This window comes from Odocoileus virginianus, chromosome 22 (genome assembly GCF_023699985.2).
Source record: "Odocoileus virginianus isolate 20LAN1187 ecotype Illinois chromosome 22, Ovbor_1.2, whole genome shotgun sequence".
In the NCBI taxonomy this organism is placed as follows: Eukaryota; Metazoa; Chordata; class Mammalia; order Artiodactyla; family Cervidae; genus Odocoileus; species Odocoileus virginianus.
The window spans coordinates 55361321-55381772 of record NC_069695.1 but is presented as its reverse complement, the minus strand read 5'-3'; the positions used below and the strand labels follow the sequence as shown (position 1 = coordinate 55381772).

Below are 20452 nucleotides of genomic sequence, written 5' to 3'. Positions count from 1 at the left end.
TGTGTCCGGCGGCTGCGTGCATGTGTCCATCAGCATGTCCCCGTCCTCCTGGGCCCAGGGTCCCAGGGGCTAGCCCCCAACCGCCACACCTGGCTGCTCTGAGCCGACCACCCCATCACCCACCCCCTTAGTGGGGAACTGAGGCCTGGGGAAGTTGCCCAAGGTAACGGCTAATTAGCGGCTGAGTGCGCCTGCGAGGTTCCATTACGACACCTGCCTCCCACACGGACAGTAATTGGACAGCTCACTCGAGGCCCCGCCGGCACCGCTCAGATGTGCCTCCCACCTCCCTTGTTCCCCGCCAGGTGCGGGCTCCCCAGCACTTCTGTGCCCTGGTTACACGTCTGAGGGCTGAGTCCCGTCCCGGGCTGGTTCCCACCTGCCCATCCTGGTCTCAAGGGGCCCCAGCCCCTCAGTGCTCCCTTTCAGAGTCAACAGGCTGGGGGCGCCTCACTTCTCCTGGCAGACGTACCTGAGGGGGCGTGAATGCGGGCAAGCATGCAGGGTCTCATGCTCTGGGGGCGGCCAGGGCCACTGGAACCATTGACTCGACGGAAGCCACCCAGCTGGGCCCTGCAGAGTGTGGGGCAGGCAGGGCCTCCAAGGCGAGGCAGGCCCCACCCAGGCCCGCTCCATCCCAGACCTCTCAGAGGGCATCTGTGGGGCAGGGGCAGCCTCCTGGAACCCAGCTGCCAGGCTGACCCCCCATGCCAGCGGGGCGCACAGAGCTGCCTTTGTGTGGCTGCAGGGCGGGGCCTCGGGGGCTGCTGGCGGGCTTGCCTGGAGCTGACCTCGTGCCCGCCCGAGGGGCTCAGGGATGAGGGAGGGCCCTGGGGGGGGTGGTGATCAGCCACCCTGGCTTCTCTTGCTGTACATCCTCCGCCACCCAGGCCGGTTTCTCTTGAAATGTTTTGAGATGAGAACCTGGGTCGCTCAACAGATGCCCAGCTCTGTCGTGGGGCCTGGGTCCTCAGTTTGGCCGAGGATGAGGACAGGCAGGTGGGCCCTGTGGACGTGGAGCACGGGGACCTGCCAGGGGAGGTGTCACAGGGCTTCCACCCCTCGGGCCCAGGGAAGGTGTTGGCTGAACGAGGACCTGCCTCGGAGCCTGGCCACCTGGAGTGGCCCTTGCACCTGTCAGCACGGGTCTGCTCAGAACAGCACCGGGACTGCAGGGGGCAGCAAACCCGCCCCCAGGCTGTGACCCCGCCCCCAGACTGTGACCCCGCCCCCATGCTGTGACGTCATAAAGTCGGACCGTCTCCCTCTGTCCTGACCTTCAACAAACAAATTTCAGAGCTGGGTTAGTCCAGGGCCTTTAACAACTGAGTGTAGAGATAGGCTTCAGTCCTGGATTTACCAGGATGGGATGGACATGGGCATCACATGGGATGTGGGCAGGGTGAAGCCGGTTCTGGGGGTGCTTGTCCATCAAAGGCAGGAGGATGCCAGAGTCCCGTGGGGTCATGGCTGTGACCTCCCAAAGAGGTGGTCCAGTCGAGTTCAGTGGGAGCGCAGTTGGGGACAGGGTGCTGTGGGGTGCAGTGGATGCTTTGGAGGTGCAGTGGGTATAGTGGGGCCCAGTGGGGTGCATTGGGGTGCAGGGTGTCATGGGTACTGGGGTATGGGGGTACAGTGGGGGTCAGTGAGGTATCTGGGGTGTCCCCATGGTGCTTCTCTGTCCCTCCGTGGCTGGCTCGTAGATGCTCTGCTTCACTGCAAACACAGTTGGAAGTGGGTCTCATTTCCACCCTGAGCAGGTGACTGAGTCCCCTTCCGACTCCTCCCTGAGCCAGGCCACAAACCTGGGAAGCAGCCAGAGGAGCCCCTAGCGGTGGGTCAGGGGTCATGGGCGCCTCAGAGGGACTGGGACATTACAGATAAGACAGGTTCTGTTCACTGTTCTTTAGGGTTTGTCTTCTATTTCCATATTTTCTCTCTGATTTTCTCATCTCCTCTGTTCAAGGCGGGTTTGTTTTGCTGACTTTTCCATGTTTTCATCAGCCTAGTTTCCTATTTTCAGCTTCTCTGGGTTCTAACCCTGTGACAGTTTTATTTTCCTTTTCCATATCTTTCCTAAATTCTGCTACTTAATTTTTCCTTTCCTTCAGTGTCTCAGCAGTTCTCCACGAGCTCTTGTATCTCTGCTTGAGCTCTTATTGAAAGTTGAGTGTGGCCCTCATTGAGTTTATCTCACTAAGTCAACATGATTTCATCCACCCTGGGTATTCTTTGATGGTACGTGTTCCTTGCCGTTTGTTTTTTCATCCCTTTTCCTTGCTTCCTGCAGTATCTTTGAATGAATCCTTTTGGATCATTAGTCCTCACTGAACATGGTGAGTTCTCTGCAGACTGTCCATTTGCAAGAGGTCCGGGCGGGAGGGGGTCAGAGCAGTGCCCTAGGACTGATGGCGTAGCCTGGCTCTCAGCAGAGCCTCACAGATCTGCGCACCTGGCGGGACCACTCACCTGGCTGTACCTGGACCTCTGCCTGCCGCCAACAGAGGTTAGTCCTGCAGGGGAATCACTGTGTGGGCTCCTCCCTGCTCACCTCACCGACAGCCCCCTGCATGGGTTTCCTTGTCAGCCCTGCATCCCCGTCCCCTGGCATTAAATATGGTTAGGGATGGTCCCTTAGCCAGCCCGTGGCCCTGGTCCCATTTTCCATCCCAGGATCACGAGCTTTGATGTCAGGGTATCTACCTACGTGCAGAATTCAGTGTCCTGCATTCTCTACCTGAGTAATCCTGCCCCAGGTCTCTTCTGAGCCTGTTTGCAATCCTGGTACAATCTCTGAACGGTGGTGTCTCCCCATGCGGAAGGTTTAAGATTCCCAGTGCCTGCAGTTTGGTCAAACACAATGTTTCTATTTTGTCCTTGTTTTCCTTGTTTCCAAGCAATTTTGGTGAGGACAAACAACTGAGACCTTCTACTCTCTGTTTTAAGCTGAAAGTCAGTACCTAACATTTTTTCAGCAGTTATCAATTTATGTCTAATTCAGTCTATGACATGAATTCCATGGTTGTCAACAGAATTTGCATGGTCTGTACAAAATGCTCAAATGAGAGAAACCTATTTGGGCAGAAGAGTGGACACTGGGGGACTCTGATGTGACCAGTGCACGAGGCAGTTTGCACACCCCAGGCCCTCCGTCAGGGACTCTGAGTTCATGGTATTTCTGCATCATCTCCCTGAGCCACTGTTTGGGTCAAGCTCCACTTCCCGTGGTGGTAACTGACTCAATAAACCCAAAAACCTCTCTGCTCAGCTCCACACCCTTCCCCTGCTCTGCGGGGTGGTCTCCCAAATCCACTTTGGTTCTAACTTGGTCTCATGGTCCAGTCTGCGGTGTCCAGATCACAGGCCTCTTGTGCGTTTGCTCCTTCTGAGGTGGACAGATCCCGCCAGGTACAGGGGATGAGCTTGGTGTTGACCTGTTTGGCGGCCTCAAGTGCTATGAGCAGTTGTTTAGAACCTGAACTCCAGGTCCTGTGGCCCCGTGACATTGGACCCACAGGAGTTGAAAAGGAGGACATGGTGGCCGTGAGTCAGTGGCCAGGTGGATTGGGGCCCTGCTCTGAGGTTTCCAAAGTAAGAAGGATGCATTGCAGCCCCGCCTGGAGATGTCTGGGGAGCTGTCTGGAAGAAAGATTGCAGCCTGGCCATTTGGGGAACCTCCAGAGAGCAGCCTGGTTCACGTGATCAGGAAGCCAGGGCTCTGAGGAGTGAAAGCAACCGGCTTGCACCAGCCCCGCGGGGCTCATGGGAGGAGCCTGGAGAGGAAGCCCAGGGAGGCGCGGGGCACGGGTGCTGGTGCCTGGCTTGCTCATGCCTCAACCACAGTCCTGCCCTCGGCTCTCAGCGGGCGGGTGTGGCTATGCCAGGCCTCCCTGCTGCCCTGAGCAAGGCTTCGAGAGGCAGCGGAGAGACAGGAACGAGGCGGCGACAGCGCCAGTGGCAGCCTGTGGGATGGTTCTCTCTCATCGCCTGGCTCTGATGCTCCAGAGCAGCATCTCTGACCCTTGCTCCATGGCCCTCAGGCTGACTCTGCAGTGTGCGTCGTGCTCTCGAGCGTGCTGGGTAGCACCCTGACCTGCAGCCTCCAGACACCGGTGTGCAGAGGTGCCTGTGTCCAAGGGGTCAAGGGCCGTGGGGCAGGGTGTGGTCAGGCCTCCCAGAGCATGGGCTGGGGACGGAGCAGGCGGGTGCAGCCCACACCTGCCTGTTTTTCTGGAATCCTCTTCACTTTCCCCCTGTCCTTGGCTCAGGACGGGGCTCGGGCAGTTAGAGGCCTGGTTCCATGTGAGATTTCTTGTCCTCAGCTCTCAGAAGTTCTGCTCTGAATCTGAGAGATGACTAAGGAGGGGCCAGAAACAGCCTTCCATTAGGCCTGGAGGGAGAACAGCCGCTCCTGCTTCTTGGCGTGTTTGCCTAGGAGCCTTGGACATGCTTCTGGAGGGCCTGGCCTCCTCCCAAGTGGTGCGTCTTTTCCGGGAGGGAGCCAGGCGGGAGAGGGGCCTCCCAAGGGTCTCCCTCCAGCTTCTAAACTGAAGCCCAGGCAGCCTGCGGTCGAGAGCGGGGCGGGCAGGTTGGCGTGCAGACAGAGGGGCCCTGTCGCAGGAGAACAATGCATTCAAGATGTCGCTGAAAGACGGTGTTTGCAAAGGTTGCTACAGGACACGCGGCGCGGAGAATCCAAAATAGAGCGTCTAGACAAACTCCTACTGTCTGACCTTTCCCGTGTTTCCTCATCTGCCCGTCTTGCCAAGAGAATGGGTGACTAAGCAGCGGTTCTGCGGACGCCCTGTCACTGGCCTGACGAGGCCCAGGTCGCTGTCATAAATTTCAGTCTGGCTGCCTGGCGACGGGGCTCCTCCACCGGCGGGGCTGCTGTGCGGTTTCCGAGCTGCCATGTGTGTCTGGATCGTCGTGAACTAATTTCAAGCCTGCCGCATCCAAGAGCCACAGGGCGGCCGAAAGTCAGAGCTCGCCTCCCTCCAGCAGGACCCCTGAGTGTACCTAAGATGTGAAGAGGGAGGCGGGCAGGCCAGGGAGACAGAGAGAAGGTTGGTGGCCGCCAGGCCTGTCCTGGGTTGGGGAGGGGCTGCCGGGGCGCGGAGTCCAGGCCTCTGCACACCAGCCTGGAATGCTCTTTCCCTCCCAGGCCCCACTGGCAGCTGCCCTGGGCCTCCGAGAGCAGCCGCGTCTGGAGCACTGAGGCCAGAGGAGAATTCGCTCCACAGGCAAATGCTCGCCTTGGCAGAACTGGAGCCTGACCAATGCTTCCTGAACCCGAGGGCTTTGAGGGTCAGGGCTTTTCGGACTGGGGCCAGTGGGCATTCACCCCAGGATTCCCTGGGGCCGGAGACGTGGACCTCAGAGGACAAAGGTTTGAGAAAACAGTTGCAAGCCTCCCGTGGACACAGAGCCTGGCCACCCGTCGGACCGTCTGGCCACGCAGGTGGATGCACGTGCCCTGCAGACACTCCGTGGGTGCTTCCGCTGGGATGGGCCTCTGGCTTTAACAGTGGAGACTGAAGAAAGACTGGCCTTGTTTTGCTGGAAAAGGTGATGCTTTGCCAGAACAAAGCTGGTGCGTGAAGCGTGCGTGGGGCAGCTGCATCTGGCAGTGGCACCGACTGGCCAGATGCTGTGGACCATCCGAAGGGAAGAGACACTTGACACAGACGGCGTCATGCGTGCTGAGGGCTTGGGCAGTGCTCCTGAGCCGTCTTGTCCCGCGCCTCAGTTCTGGGGCGAGTGTGATCTCAGCTGCGGGTGTTTTGTGGCCAATGCGTGTCCTGAACACATGTGATCTTTACATTAATTTTCTACAGATGTAGGAAAGGGAAATTTCATGGCATCTCGGAGCAAAGTTAAGCTTCATGAACGCCATGGTGGGAGCCTGTTAAGAAGTCTGACCCTGACAACAGAGAAGTGGGAACAACCCTGAATTTCTCACAGGCTCCTGGGGTGGGGCCTGGAGGCCCTGCGGGAGAAGAATGGGAGCCTGGTAACGGGCCACCCCTAGGGGCGGTCAAGACCTTGGCAGGGGCCCACCTGCCTGCCTGTTCTCCCACCGCTCAGGAAAATCAGAGCCACGCTTGGAGCCAGTGTCAGTGCCACGGGGGCAGTGCTGGCCCTTGGAGTGGGGCCAAGAGGCTCTGGTCAGAGCTCTGGGGGGCTTCTTTCACCAGCAGACCAGAGGCCCAGCGACCCCTGCAGCCCCGTCACCACACTGCCCTTGAGGCAGCTTCTCCACATGCCTTTCCCAGCCCACCTGGAGGACTGCCCGACTCTGGGCACTGCGCTCAATATGCTCCCCAGTTCTGTTCCCTCAGGAGATGGACTTAACTGGCACGCCAAGGTCACACCTCAGTTTCTGGCACAACAGTCCCACATAGCTTTAAAAATGACTAACTTCCTGATTCCCAAATGCACCCTGAAGCTACAGTTGTCAAAACAGAGTGGTCCTGGCACAAAGCCACCCATGACGACCCGAGGACAGAACGGAGAGCCCAGAAATAAACCCTCATGTGTGAGGTCACATGGTTCTCAAGGAAGCTGAGGCCATTCCTTGGGGAGGACAGTCTTTTCAACAAGTGGTGCTGGGAAAACTGGACATCCACATGCAAAAGAATGAAGTTGAACCCTTACCTCACACCATATACAGAAATTAACAGAAAACAATCAGACCTAAAATTGCGAAAATCTTGGAAGAAAACAAGACAAAAACGTCATGACATTGGGTTTGGCTGTAATTTCTTGGATATGACACCAAAGGCACAGGCAACACAGCAAAATGGACAAATTGAACTTCAAGAAAATTAAAAAAAAATTGTGCATCAAAAGAATATTAACAGAATAAAAAGACAATCCACTGAATGGGAGAAAATATTTGAAAATCATACATCTGAAAAAGGATTAGTATTCAGGACATAGAGAGAACTCCTAAAACTCACCGACAAAAAACAAGCAACTGGATTCAAAAGTGGACAAAGGACCTGAATAGACGCTTCTCCAAGGAAGTCACACAACTGGCAATAAGCACATGAAAAGATGCTCACCATCTCTCATTAGGATGAGACACTACTTCACACCCGTTAGAATGGCTATTATCCCAGAGCCAGAAACCAGTGCGGGCAGGGGTGTGGAGAGATGGAACCTTGTGTGCTGTTGGTGGAAGTGTAAAATGGTGTGGCTGCTGTGCAGACAGAATGGCAGTTCCTCAAAAAATTAAATGTAGAATAACCCCCAGAAATCCCACTTCTGGGTTATACTCAGAAGAATTGAAAGCAGGGTCTTGAGCATATATTGTACACCCGTGTTCATAGCGGCATTACTCACAACAGCATTACTCACTCGTGGAAGCAAACCAAGTGTCCATCGACAGGTGAGCAGATAAACAAAATATGGTGACAGACACAGTGGAATATTATTCAACCTAAAACGAGGTGGAAAGGGATTTTCCTGGTGGACCAGGCACTAAGACTCCATGTTCCCAATGCAGAGCCTGGGTTCAATCCCTGGTCAGGGAACTAGATCCCAGGTGCGCGACTAAAAGTTCTCACGCCGAAACTAAAGACCAGCACAGCCAAACGAACAAATGAAAGTAAATATTAAAAAAAGGAGGAGGAAATTCTGACTCAGGCCACAGCAAGGGTGAACCTGGGGGACATTGTGTTCTATGAAGTAAGCCAGCCACGAAAGCACAGATGCTGCATGATTCCACCTGTATGAGGCACTTAGAGTTGTCCAGTCTTAGTAGAATGGTGGCACAGGGCTGGGGGTGGGGTGGGAGTGAGTGTTTGGTGGGTGCAGTTTCAGTTTTACGAGATGAAAAGAGTCGTGGGGACAAAAGGTGGTGCTGGCTGCACAGAAACATGAAAGTACTTAATTCCACCAAACTGTGCTCCAAAAATGGAGGTGGTGGTAAGTTTTATGTGTCTTTTGAAACAAATTTTTAGATGAGGGGAAGTAACCTGTGTAAAAAAAGCATTTGTTCTTGACTTTGTTGTTGTTGACATATTTACTGTTTTGAGAAGACATAAATGTAATGTTTTGCAAGTTTTCTCAGATGTCAAAATTTCATAGTTCTGCTTGCCTTTTCCGGTAGTATGTTTTCCGGTGTGTGTTATAATATGAGTTATTTGAAAGAAACTGACATTGTCCAAAATACAGAAGTCCTTTGGAAACTTTGAGGCAGGACTTGGACTGCAAAGGGGTCATCCAGAGCAAGCACTGGTCCTTGCTCTGACCAGGAGGGCTGGGTTAGTAGGGGGCTGGAGCTGGGGCAGCCCCCAGAACTGGGACTCCCAGGCTCTTGGCTCCATCTGTCTGGTTTGTGTACAAAGCTGTTTCTGCGGAGGAGCTGGGACTGTGGCTGGGGAACGCTTTGTGAAAGAGGACAGGAAGTTCTCCAACTAAAGCTTCTTGGTTCCAAACTTTCCTTGCTGCCCCTTCTCGGGCTGCACCGACAGCTACTTGGGTGCCCCCCTGAAGTAGTGGGCAGGGGATGGGGGGGTCCAGCTCTAAACTCCATGCCTGACCTCTTCAGCAGAGCCCACTCCAAGAGCTCAGACCAGCATTGTAATTCCCTGGCCTTATTCACACTAATGCGTGAATGACTGATGGCCTTTTAATAGTCCACACAATTTGCATTTTTAGAATAGAATCCTATTTACCCAAATAGGTCTCTAATTGGCTGCATTCCTGGGGCTTACTTGGAAACTTCAAGGGGCAGGCCCTGGAAGAGGGATGGAGTCGGCGTCCATCTGCCCTTGTGATAGCCTAACTCTGACTCTCACCTGCCCCCTGCACACCCGAGAGAAGGTGGCAAGAACTGCAGAGGGCTCTTGAGGGCTGTTGGAGCAGGGAGTTTAGCACCGAGCATGATGCAGCTCAGGGAGCAGCCGTCTAGGGAGCCATGGCCTTGGATCCAGGGCCTCGCTCATCCTGACGCATCCCACCCCGGGCCTCCCTCCCAGGAACCCCCACCTGAAAGCATGTCCTCTGGGTGCGGGGTCTGTCCTGTGCCCTCTGCTGCAGAGGGGCAACTGTCCTACCTCCACACCCCGACCCCTCTTGTGTCCCAGCCCACCAGCCGGCACAAGTCCATCCCAAGCTAGAGGGGTCTGGCCCCCCCTTTCTGTCAGTTCCTGTTTTCTCCCTGGTCATCCCGTCCCAGGCCCTTGGCTCAAGTCCACCCTCAGCCATGGCACTGTGTGAGTATCCGTCTTTTCCTTTCGGCCGGTGTGCCTTGAGCACTTGCAGCGTCCTCAGTCCATGTCAGTGAGCGGAGTGACTGCAGCCCCTGCGCCCAGCCTGCTCCTCCCCCAGCCCGCCTGGTGGCCCATGGCTAAGTCTCGGAAGCTAAATCACTGTAACAGTTTTCAGCAGAAAGAGATTAAAGACAGTCACCAAACGGTCTCAAGGGTGACTCTGCGCCAAGTTCCAGGGCTGCCCCCAGGCACTGAGCAGCCGGGACCCTCACCCAGAGCTGTAACCCCCCTAGACCCCATGAGCAGATGCCAGCAGCCTTGCCAGACCTGGGAAGTGCCCTGCACGCCTGCCCCCAGACCATTCTCCCAGCCTCCAGAGACCAACCCCAGTGTGGCCCAGGTGTGCACGGGCCAGGAAGAGGCTGGACCCCTCTTCCCGGGCTGCATTCCCATCCCACTTTTGCCCATATTCACACACCTGCTCTTCCACCATGGAGAGTCTCGTGATTTTTAGAAGCCAGATGCTTGACCACTTGTTGCTTTTACACAGCACATGGGGAATGCTTCTCCCAGGAAAACTCCTCAACATCCTTCAAAGCCCTGTCCTGCAAGACTGGGCCTCACCGCCCCCGGAGTAAGCATTCAGGCCAGCAGGGGAGCATGTGGCCAGATGTGTGGACCAGTGTCCTCAGGCCTGGGCCTCCTAGGGGTCCTGCAGAGCTGGAGTTGGCCAACTTGGGATGTGGATGGGGAGCCTGGGCAGACTGGGTGCATGGGTGCCAACTCCTCTGCCCCAGGCTGGCCTGAGAGCCCTTGGCGATCACTTTCCCTGGACGTTCTGGGCCCCGCCTGCCCCCACTCTCTGTTGGGTGCCTGGCAGTCCTGGGAGGATCTGCCCTGGGCAATCACGGGGGCGGGCAGGGTCCCCAGTAGTCCATGTGGGGAGTCCCATCCTGCTGGCATTGGGGGCTGGGCCCCTTGGTGACCTGACCCCCTCCACAACGTCCAGGCCTGACGATGCACCAGGATGTGCTGGTGGGGACGTGGCTGCCAAGAGCGGCCGCCAGCTGGAGGTGTCACTGGCGCCTGCGTCCCCAAGGCTGGCCTCCGGCTCACCAAATACCTGGGCTTAGAGTGATCGCCTTTCTTCCCTCCTGGCAGTGGCTGGCCCCGGGGGTGGCTCTGTTTGGACGGCTATCTCCCTGAGTCGTTGAGCACAGATGGGGGAGAAGGCAGAGTTGCAGACTTGGGTTTTTCACCCTCTTCTCATTTCGGTTTATGTGAGCGAATGACTTGCAGCTGCTTCAAAGGGATTCCACTCCCCCATCACTGTATTTGCCATCCGTGCTGGTGGGGGAGTGGGCCGGCCAGCACAGCTGGAGCAAATTAAAATCCACCTATTCAAGCTTGGCATCCGTGAGCCACGCACACCCACCATACACACAGACTCACACAGCTCCGCCAAGAGTCTTTTCATGGCAAACCACAGCTGCATGTGAAAGGCCTCCCAGTTTAGGCCCGATCCTCAGATCAGCCCCAAACAAGGAGCTCTGTGTTCTTGGGACCTCTCTCCCTCCCTCGCCTGACGTGCACCCCACGTGTTCCTCCCCACCTGCCAGGGCCAGCCCCAGTCTGTCGTAGGCATGTGCTTTTTCACTACCGCTCATTTGAAACCTTTCCCCTAAATTGTTCCACGTGGAGGAAGCTCCCCACTGGAGCCTCAGCCAAGGGTTTCCCACAGGCCCGCCCCGGACACGCTGGCGAGACCAGAAGCGTAGGGTGGCTTCCCTTGGCGGGTCTCACCCGCCGAAGAGGAGCAGGATGAGACAGTGGAGACGCTCAAGTAAACCTTTCAGTGTCAATGTGACGAAGTGCCCAAGGCAAGTTGACTGGGATTTGTTCTCCTGGATCTGAGCAGGACTTTCCTTTTTTAAAAAGCTTTTTGCATTTATCATCATCTCTCAGCCAGCACTGAGGTGCCTGGAATGCGTAAGAGAGTATTTTTCCAAACTGAAAATCTGAAGTAGAAGCACCAATAAAAACAATAAAACCAGATCCCAGATTTATGAACATGTTTTTTCACCTTCTCCCTGCCTCCCTCTCTGTCTCTCTCACTTTTCTTTCTTCCAGTTAACTTGGGATGACTGAAAATGAGCAGCTTCCACCTGGCGGACTGGGTACCCGTGTGTGGTGCCCCTTTGTCCGGCCCCCGCCCTGCCCCCGGGCAGCCCCGGGAGACCGAGACCCCTTGGCCTCATTGTGGGCGGCCGGGCAGGGCTGGGTGGGGGTCTGCCCTCGCCCTGTGAACAGCTGTTTTTGCCGCTCTGAGGGAGGTCACTTTGGGAGTGAACTCAGACACTGCAGACTGCGGGGGAAGGCGGTTCAGAACCAGGCTCCTCACTCTGTTTTTGCACCTTTGCACACAGCTCCTTCCAAAGGCCTGCTTGGCCATGGCAACTGCTCTATGGCCCCTTGGATTCTTCCAGAAGGTGTCCCCATCTTGACCTCTGAGCCCTGTGCCCAGAGGGAGACTCTGGCCTTCATGGTCAGCACGGTGCCCGTGGCCCCTGCGGCCCACCTCGGCCCCCGTGGGCCTGTGCCCCTGGACATGGGCCCGGGAGCTGGAGGCCCTGAGTCACAGTTCCCGCCCTCGCACCCAGGCCTCTGGGCCCCGCAGCGGCACCAGGCTGGGCGTGCTTCGGGGCCCACATGACATTTGCTCCCCGACCAACCCCGAGGCTCTTTCACTGGTAGGGATTGTTTGTTTGGGGGTGAAGAATTCCCCACAGTGGCCGTTTGCTTCATTTAATAGTACTTCTTTAGCTTAACAGATATCGAGGACTCCATTTCACGTATTTTGCACAAGCGGTCTGTAGAGCAGACCTACCTCCTCCCCCTGTGAGAAGCCAGAGCATAACGATCCTGCCGGAGGCACTGTGCCTCCAAGTTAAACACAGCATCACATTTGCTTTAATATTATTTTAAGTGAAGGCAATTAGGTCTGCAATTTAGTTTAATCTTTCACCAGATCCTATTTTTGAGATCCTAACCATTTAGGGGTTAAAACATTCATCCTTCTGTTTCCTTCCACATGGTGGGGACTGCTCAGTACGGGTGGCTGGACACTGCCCAGCAGGCGGGTCTGTATGGAGAAGCAGGCACAGGCCCCTCTTGAGGCAGGGACGCTGGGCAGATGTTAAAGGGCAGGCCTGGAAATCCAGGACCCCTCTTGAGGGCACCTTGTTCCCCTGGCCTCAAGGTCAGCAAGGGCTCAGGGAGAGTGGGTCAGTCTGTGGAGCCCGTGCCTGGAGGGGGAAGGACTGGGTGCTGGTGTTGGGGTGCTTATGTGCACCCCTGCATTTTGTTCTTTTCTCTTCCTCATACACACGGTAAGGTCCCCTTGCTTTAGACTAGTCTTTAAAAATCAGTGCATTGCTTTCTTTAGTTTTTAATTAAAGTGACACATTCTTTTACATTTAGATGCATTTTTATACTTAGAGTGACAATAGCCCCAGCAAAACAGTACAATGGTCACTCCCCTTACTCTTGCTCACTAAAGACCCCTGTTTCATTTCTTTAAACTTCCTTTTCATTTTACCTCCAATTAAAAAAAAATCAATTTTTTGTCAATTCACTGTCAATTTAAGATTTTTAAGATTTAACTTTTAAGATGTCAGCAATCTGCTGACGTGTTACTGTCGAAGGTGAAGGCTCAGGGTTTTGAACCCTCAGTTCCCCACACTGTGAGCACGTCCATGTGGAGGCTGCAGGGATGCCTGGCCAGGGACACCAGGACAGGCAGCACAGTTGTCACCCCTGGCATTGCCATCCTCCTCTTCTTCTAGACAAGAGACATCCTTTAACTTTTTAAGACTCACTTTTAAACTGAACAAGTTTACATAATACAAATAAACATACTTGGAATTTGAAACAAATCTCAGTCATCACATTGTTTCATCTGTCAATACCTGAGTTCCTGCCTCTTAGAGACATGGGCTTTTTCTCAACATCACCCAACATCACTTTCATACCCAGCTGAGATAACCATCACCTTCAACATCCCACTTCCTCCAGTTTTCTCAAGACATCTTTTGTAGCAGTCACTGGCATGTGGGTAAATCTCCAGGGTCTCTGGCACCAGGTGTACTGCTGAGTGGGTGGGAAGGGCAGTGGGATTGGCAGCAGGGTCTGAAGCAACCATTTCAGACCACAAAGGAGGCCCAAGTGCTTAGGACAGTGAAACCACAGGGGATGGGCCTGGGTCCCCAGACAGTGAGACGCACCAGACTTTTTGCTGGTTCCATGTTTTCCTGGGGGATGTCCAACCAAGCATTCTGCTCTCACACATGAACCTGGCCACTGGAAATCTGTCGCCCAGGACATCGTCTCCCATGGTCCACAGAGCCCTTGGCCTCCTGCCAGAGCTGGGTAGCCCATTCCTAGCCCCAGGCTTCCTCTTCCATGGTTCATGCTCTCAGGTGCCTGGAGCGCATCCTCTAGGAGCTTCCACACATGTCTGAAAGTAGCCTTTCCTTTGTGCTTAGTTGATAAAGCAGTTCCTAAAAAGGTGGGAGATGATTTTCCTAGAGAAACAGTCAAGCATTGCTCACCATCTCCTGGGTTCTGTGTTGCTATTTAGGGCTGCAGTGTCACTCTGTGACAACTCTGACTGCTCCCCTCCATGATCTGCATAGAACGTGCGATGTTCACATGAGCTGTGGCTTCCAGAAGCTGTTGTAAAGACTGGTGGATGCCTGGTGTTCTTTCTAACCTCCAGCATCTGGTACTGATCTTGCCTGATGCTTGCCACCCTAACCCAAACCTTAACCCCTTCCCTGGGGTCCCTGCCGAGGGCTGGGGCTGCTCTGTCTTCGGTGAGTCTGGTTCTGGTCTGGTCAAGCCCAGTCCCCTTGTCTCAGTGGCCTGGCCCAGACACCTCCCAGGTGTCCAACTAAAAGAGTCGGCAGTAGTTCCTGGACAGCTACCCAGGAGCCATGAGATGAAAAGCTGGACGTCATATCATCAAGATGCCGAGTGGGGCTCAAAGCTGCCTCCTGCTTGTTCACATCTGTTCACCCATGGCTTCAAATACAAGGACATTGTAGATATTCCTCCTCCAACAATGTGTGCACCTACACAGAAGACACAAATACTGTTTGCCTCAGCAGACTCAGAGTAATTACCTCCTTCTCCGAGGAATTCAGGGTTGCAGGGATTCCTAGGGCAGAAATACAGTAAGCTTCTTATCCAACCTGTTGGTGCCATTTGGTCAAAACACACCTGAAGGTACACTACAAGGTTCACAGCAAATTCCACAAATGGACCACCTGGGGATGGTGTGGCCCCGTGAGCTGGATGTGTCCCCAGTGCAGGCATGGAGCAGAATCAGGGGACGTGAGGAAACCCAGTTAGAAGCCTCGACTCTTCAGGGCTTCTAGGCCCCTAACCACGTGGTTTCTGTCATTCTGTTTGGGATGATTAACTTTGGAGTTGGATTGGACCTTGGAGATGTGTTGACTTGAATCTTAGTTTGTTAATTACTGAAGAAGTATTCATTTGGGGTTATTTGGAGAAGGGCACAATTTGATTTTGCACATTTAGAACACTTCTCAGGGCTGTACTGAAAAAAGTTATTAGCATAACAAGAAACTAAATTAAAATCTCATCCTTTAACTTGGCTTTGTGTACACTTTCTAATATTTACTTGGACCCTTTGATCATCTTGATCTGTTAGCCTGTGGAAGCACAGCTGTATCTGGTACAAGGTTTTAAGCAATGTTTATGCACCATACGTGGCAGCAACTGGAGTCTGCACAGAAAAGAAAGCTTTCAGATGGGTTATTTCTTAAGACCTGGTTTTGGACATGTGAGTGAAACAGGAGGTCATGAGGCCATGTGATGGGGAAGAATGTGAAATGCCACCCATGGCAGCAAGTCTGGCCCGCTGGAGAGAATGAATCACGGAGCAGGTGAAGAAGCAGTGCTTCCTGAGCTCCGGGGGCACTGGGGCCTCCAAGTGCGACCTGTGTTCGTCCTCGCAACAGCATCAGGGCCTGATGTTGCTGCTGCCCCACTACCCAGGTGATACCAAGGCGCTACAAACATGGGCACCTGCATCTCTGTGGACCTATGCCCATCCCATGGGGTATGTGTCGGGAGCCCAGTTGAAGGGCACAGAGCTCTGCGTGCTCAGCTACAGGGGACGCTGCTCAATGTGGGCGGGCGCCACAGTGGCCCCACTTTATTCTGCTTTCACCCTAACCTTCATTTTCTCTCTGGTTTCAAACGGAACATGATCTGTTGGAGATAACTTGGAAAATGTAGTTAAAAAAAATTTTTCAGAGTTGTCCATAACAGCCGGCAGAGGTTCTGCTGTGCTTTGTCTATGTGCTGTCGGCCCCGAAACTGCCCTCTTGCTTTGGGTCTGGGTGAAGTTGGGGGTGCCCCTGTGGGCAGAGCCTGGTTACCTGTCTGGCCGCCCTCGAGGGGCTGTCACCTCCCTGCAGGCTGCCGGCAGGCCTGACTCCACCCCAGAGTGGCATGGCCTGCAGGAGTTCCCACTGCATCCAGGACTCATGAGAGAACCCTTGGGGCTTCCACGGGAACTCAGGGAGGCTGTGGTCTGCCATGTGGGATTCTTTAAGGAGGTTTAAGGTGGCCGACTCGTTCCCCACGTCTTGCCCTAATGGTCATTGTCCTGTCCGCGCCCACACTGTGTCCTGCACCTCGTCCAGCCCAGCGTGCATCCCCTTCTCCTTGGTGCCAACCTGTGGGGTCCAATGGGGACCACATGTGCTGTGTCCTCACCATCCCCCACCCCCACCAGAGCAGCGTGTCCTCCAAGAAGCATCACCGAACCATTGGAGACTGAACAGCCACCGCCCAGATGGAGGTCAGAGGCTAGAGCCCGAGGACCCGGGGGCAGGATCCGACCACCGGGGGCTGTGTGCTCAGTCCTCAGGAGGGAGAGGAGGGCAGAAGTGCCTTTGCTTCGCTTTTCTGTAAAGCCAAGTTTGCCTCCCGAGCAGCTGTGTGATGTGCCTCGTTCTGTGCTGCCCCTTCCTCACTCTCAGCCCCGGGAGGCCCCCCACACAGGGGTCTGTGTGCTGACACCAACCCAAGGCCCCCGGCTGGCTCAGGGGAAGGTGCAGGCGACCGTGGAGAACAGCCGACGCTGGGGCCGTGGGGCCATGCTGACTCCGGGCGCAGCCGGACCCCCGCCTGTGGAGGAGCCTCTGGTCTGGGCATGGCTCCCCTCCCCGCGCTCTGCTGTGTTCGCTTTAGTGGGCCGGGTGCCCCGGCTGGGGCAGGGGTCGGGGTGAACAGCCCCGCCCTGCCCGAGGACGGAGGAGCAGTGGCCCCTTCAACTCTTGGAGGAATCACTTCTTGGAGTCGTATCTGAAAATAGATCCTCAATTTCACAGACAATTAGGAACATCCTGCTGAGGCCATTAAGCCTTTCAGGGCCCTGCCCCCGAGCTGCAGGCCGCTCTTCAGTCGTATCCTGGGCTCATCTCAAACGGCAGGTGCCTGGTCTCTGGCGGGGTGCAGCGGGCTGCCCTCTGGGCCCCGGGGGCAGCGGCCCAACAGGGCCCGTGTTGTGGTGGCAGGAACCAAACCCACCTCTCTAGACCCCCGCCCCACCCTCCTCAAGCCGGGTCTCATTTCCCAGCAGCGTCAGCCAGCATGGGCCTACCCCACCTTCTGAGCATTAGCCAGGTGTGGGATCTGCCCTGTGCCCAGGGAACTGTGGCAGTTCCTGGAGTCACTGGCCAGCACCCAGCCATCTCAGCTGTCTCCGGAGGCCACGCTCAGCTCCCCTGTAGATGCAACTCTGGGCCATCCTCCTAGGGCTGCGTGACACCCTTATCATGGTCAGCTGCTAGCTGTCACCACCATGGGCCCCCAGACCCCCAAAAAGGATCCTGCTGGCCCCTCTTTCCAGACTCTGTAGGGAATGGCCAGTCTCCCCATGTGCTGGCCACAAAGCATCTCTCAGAGACGCACTGTCTTTTTGCAGCAAAAAAGAAGGGATAGAGAAGAAAGGAAGGAGAGAAGGAGAGAGGGGAAGGGAGGGGAAAAGAGGGGGAGGGGAAGAAGTCACCCTCTCCCAGCGGCAGGCTCTCCCGTGGAAGCCCCCGTGACCCCACCTCATGGAAGCTTCAAACAGATAGGAAGAAATCAAGAAAAATCTCCATGTTTGCAGGACTCCCAGTGTCCTGAAATGTGCTTTCCATCTGCCACTTGGCGTTTAGGGAGATAAGCAGGGTGTGGTTTAGACATCAGTTCATACTCAGGACGTTGCACAGAGTCTCACAAAGGGCTGGGGTCAGGCCCCTGGGCAGGGATGTTCAGGGGTGGGTCTTAACCCTGGGACCGCTGGCCAGCCTTCTGAGGTTAGCACTGTCCACTGAAGGACCGTGAAGGTAAGCATCTCCCTGGCCAGCCCGGGATCTGCAGTTAAACGTGGCCATGGCCGCACTGAAGCACTCCTCACCTGATTTCTCCAGTGGAAAGAAGCTTCCGCACAAGCACACGGAACTGATGAGCGACCCTGGGGCAGAAACGGCCTCTGCCAATGGTGGGTGGCTGCCGCACTCACAGGGCCATCTCCCATGGAAGCCGGAGGGCAGCTTTCGAATAAGATTGATTATCACCAGGAGAGTCCTCTGCATGAATTGGCACATTAGATGATGCTGGAATTTCTAAGGTTCCTCAGAGGCTAAGCCAGCTCTTGGATGGTGTGGTTTCAAGGAGGCTGGCATGGACAATCCTCCAGCGAGGTTCAAAACCCCACCAACGCCTTCCAGCCATTAACTACAGTTGGGAAGGCAGAGGCCCCATCTCAGGGTGTGAACGCGGTGGGTGGGCAGCGGTTCCTGGGGTACGGGGCTCAGTGGGGAAGGACACTGGGATCAGGCAGCGGTGTCACCCATGGAGGGAGGAGGGTGTGGGAGCACGAAGGCCCTGGAGACCCAGCTCTGGCGTCGTCAGCTGCTGGGAGGGTTGATGGGGGGATGGGGACAGTGCCCGAGGCCAGGGGCACCGAGGGACAGAAGGGACCCGAGGTGGCTTGGGGAGGGAGCCGGACTCACGTCCTGGTGCGGGTCCTGGTGCAGGGCCTCGACATGCCACCATCCAAGGCCTCACCTCATAGCGGGGAGTTTCAGGAGTGAGCCTTCCCCCCAGTTAGCACAGAGGACGCGGCCCCTGCAGAGCGGCCGGGGTGGGAGCGGGACTCCCGCGCCTCGTCTCGGGCCGCTCCTGACACGGCTCCTCGAGTGACGCGCCTCGTCTCGGGCCGCTCCTGACACGGCTCCTCGTGTGACGCGCCTCGTCTCGAGTCCTGACACAGCTCCTCACGTGACGCGCCTTGTCTCGGGTCCTGACACAGCTCCTCGTGTGACGCGCCTCGTCTTGGGCCGCTCCTGACACAGCTCCTCGTGTGACGCGCCTCGTCTCGGGCCGCTCCTGACACAGCTCCTTGTGTGATGCGCCTCGTCTCGGGTCCTGACACAGCTCCTCGTGTGACACGCCTCGTCTCGGGCCGCTCCTGACACAGCTCCTTGTGTGATGCGCCTTGTCTCGAGTCCTGACACAGCTCCTCACGTGACGCGCCTTGTCTCGGGTCCTGACACGGCTCCTCATGTGACACACCTCGTCTCGGGTCCTGACACAGCTCCTCATGTGACACACCTCGTCTCGGGTCCTGACACGGCTCCTCATGTGACACACCTCGTCTCGAGTCCTGACACAGCTCCTCATGTGACACACCTCGTCTCGAGTCCTGACACAGCTCCTCGTGTGACGCGCCTCGTCTCGGGCTGCTCCTGACACGGCTCCTCGTGTGACGCGCCTCGTCTCGGGCTGCTCCTGACACGGCTCCTCGTGTATGTTCATGCCCCTGTCAGTTTACTCGTCCGCACGTTGGCTCAGAGGTCAGTAACTCGGGATCGGCTGTTTAAGCAGACATCAAGCCCTCACCTGGTTCGGCCAGAGCAGTGCAGGCAGTGGCCGTGAACGTCCGTGTCCGTGGGGAGGCAGGCCAGGCCAGTCCACCTGGGAGAGGCCGGTTCTCACGGCCCAGCCGGCGCGGGCTCAGACGTGGTGACTCAGTGGGCGGCTGCCGGTCCCGTGAGTCACGGAGCCGCCACCCCGCCGGGCGCTGCAGGTGTTTGCCTGGGTGTGACCATTGAAACTGGCCCCACCAAACACTGCAGGTACATCTAGCGCTGCGTTTGCCTAATTTTGAAGTCACCAGACAAAAGCCTGGATGGCCTTTGGCAAAGTCGGCATGAGTTTCTCTGCTCACTCCACTTCGCAGGTGTCGCTGTTAATCCTATAAAAGCAGCTCCTCCGGCCCTGGAGGACCATCCTGGCTGGGCCCACCTGGGCCCCCACGGCGCCTGTGGCCCCCGCTGCACCCCTGGGAGGTGGCAGACCAGAGCCGCCCGGTCGGGACTCACACGTGTGCAGAGGCAATGCCAGCGCCAGCTCCTCGGGGCCAGTGCCAAAGAACACATTCCTGCCGGGCTGAGTCACGGCTGGTTGAGCCCCATGCACGGTGGCGGGGGCTTGGTGAGCTATGGGGCAGAGCGGCCCCACGGCGGGGGTGACGGGGAGACACAAGGGCCCACAGGGTGGCTGTGGACCAGCGCTTCCCAGGATGCCGGTGTGGGGTCCTTGGGGTCTCAGATGGGGAGACTCGGGCTTCTCTATGTGCTCAGCGAGGCATGGGGATGGGCTCCCCTACCCTGGGGCTTGTGGGCCCTCTGGAGCCGCACGTCTCTGGATGAGGGCAGGCAGACCTGCTCGGGACCTGGTGAAAACACGGACCACGTCTTCCAAGGCATGACACGCGAGAGGGACTTAGCACAAGAGCAACAGGGCAGTGTCCGGCCTCAGGTGATCAGGGACAACTGGCTGCCAGCTCTGGAGCCAGAGCGCAGAGCTAGGTGATGAGGACGTCAGAGAAAGTCCCTGTTCCTCCAGCTCAGAGCCTCCCGGCCTGCCGCCATTCCATGTGGCTCTGTCTGAGAGGGGTACGGGAGGCTGGGGCCCAGGCCCAGCTCGGGGACATGCCTGAGCCCGTCAGGGCAGCCAGCCTTTGTTTCTGTAATTTCATAGAGAGGTCCTGCCTGGCTGTTCACCTTTCTCTGGAGATTAAATGAAGGCTTGAAAGAAAGATGGCAGAGCACACTCACGCTCCGTTGTCCTCTCTAACTGGAGTG

The 20452-nt window shown here is 56.3% G+C and overlaps 1 long non-coding RNA gene across 3 annotated transcripts; it reads left to right on the top strand.

Annotated features, from left to right (window-relative positions):
• The first annotated feature begins 1239 nt into the window (after positions 1 to 1239).
• On the top strand, positions 1240 to 11276 carry LOC110126150 (uncharacterized). Of its 3 annotated transcripts, none has more exons than XR_011482788.1 (3): positions 1240 to 1303; positions 2291 to 2506; positions 10963 to 11276. It is a non-coding gene; the product is annotated as an uncharacterized lncRNA (long non-coding RNA). The 3 variants fall into 3 exon arrangements; XR_002310331.2 differs by lacking the exon at positions 1240 to 1303 and adding an exon at positions 1644 to 1760; XR_011482787.1 differs by lacking the exon at positions 1240 to 1303 and having other exon boundaries at positions 1644 to 2506.
• Positions 11277 to 20452: the final 9176 nt, after the last annotated feature.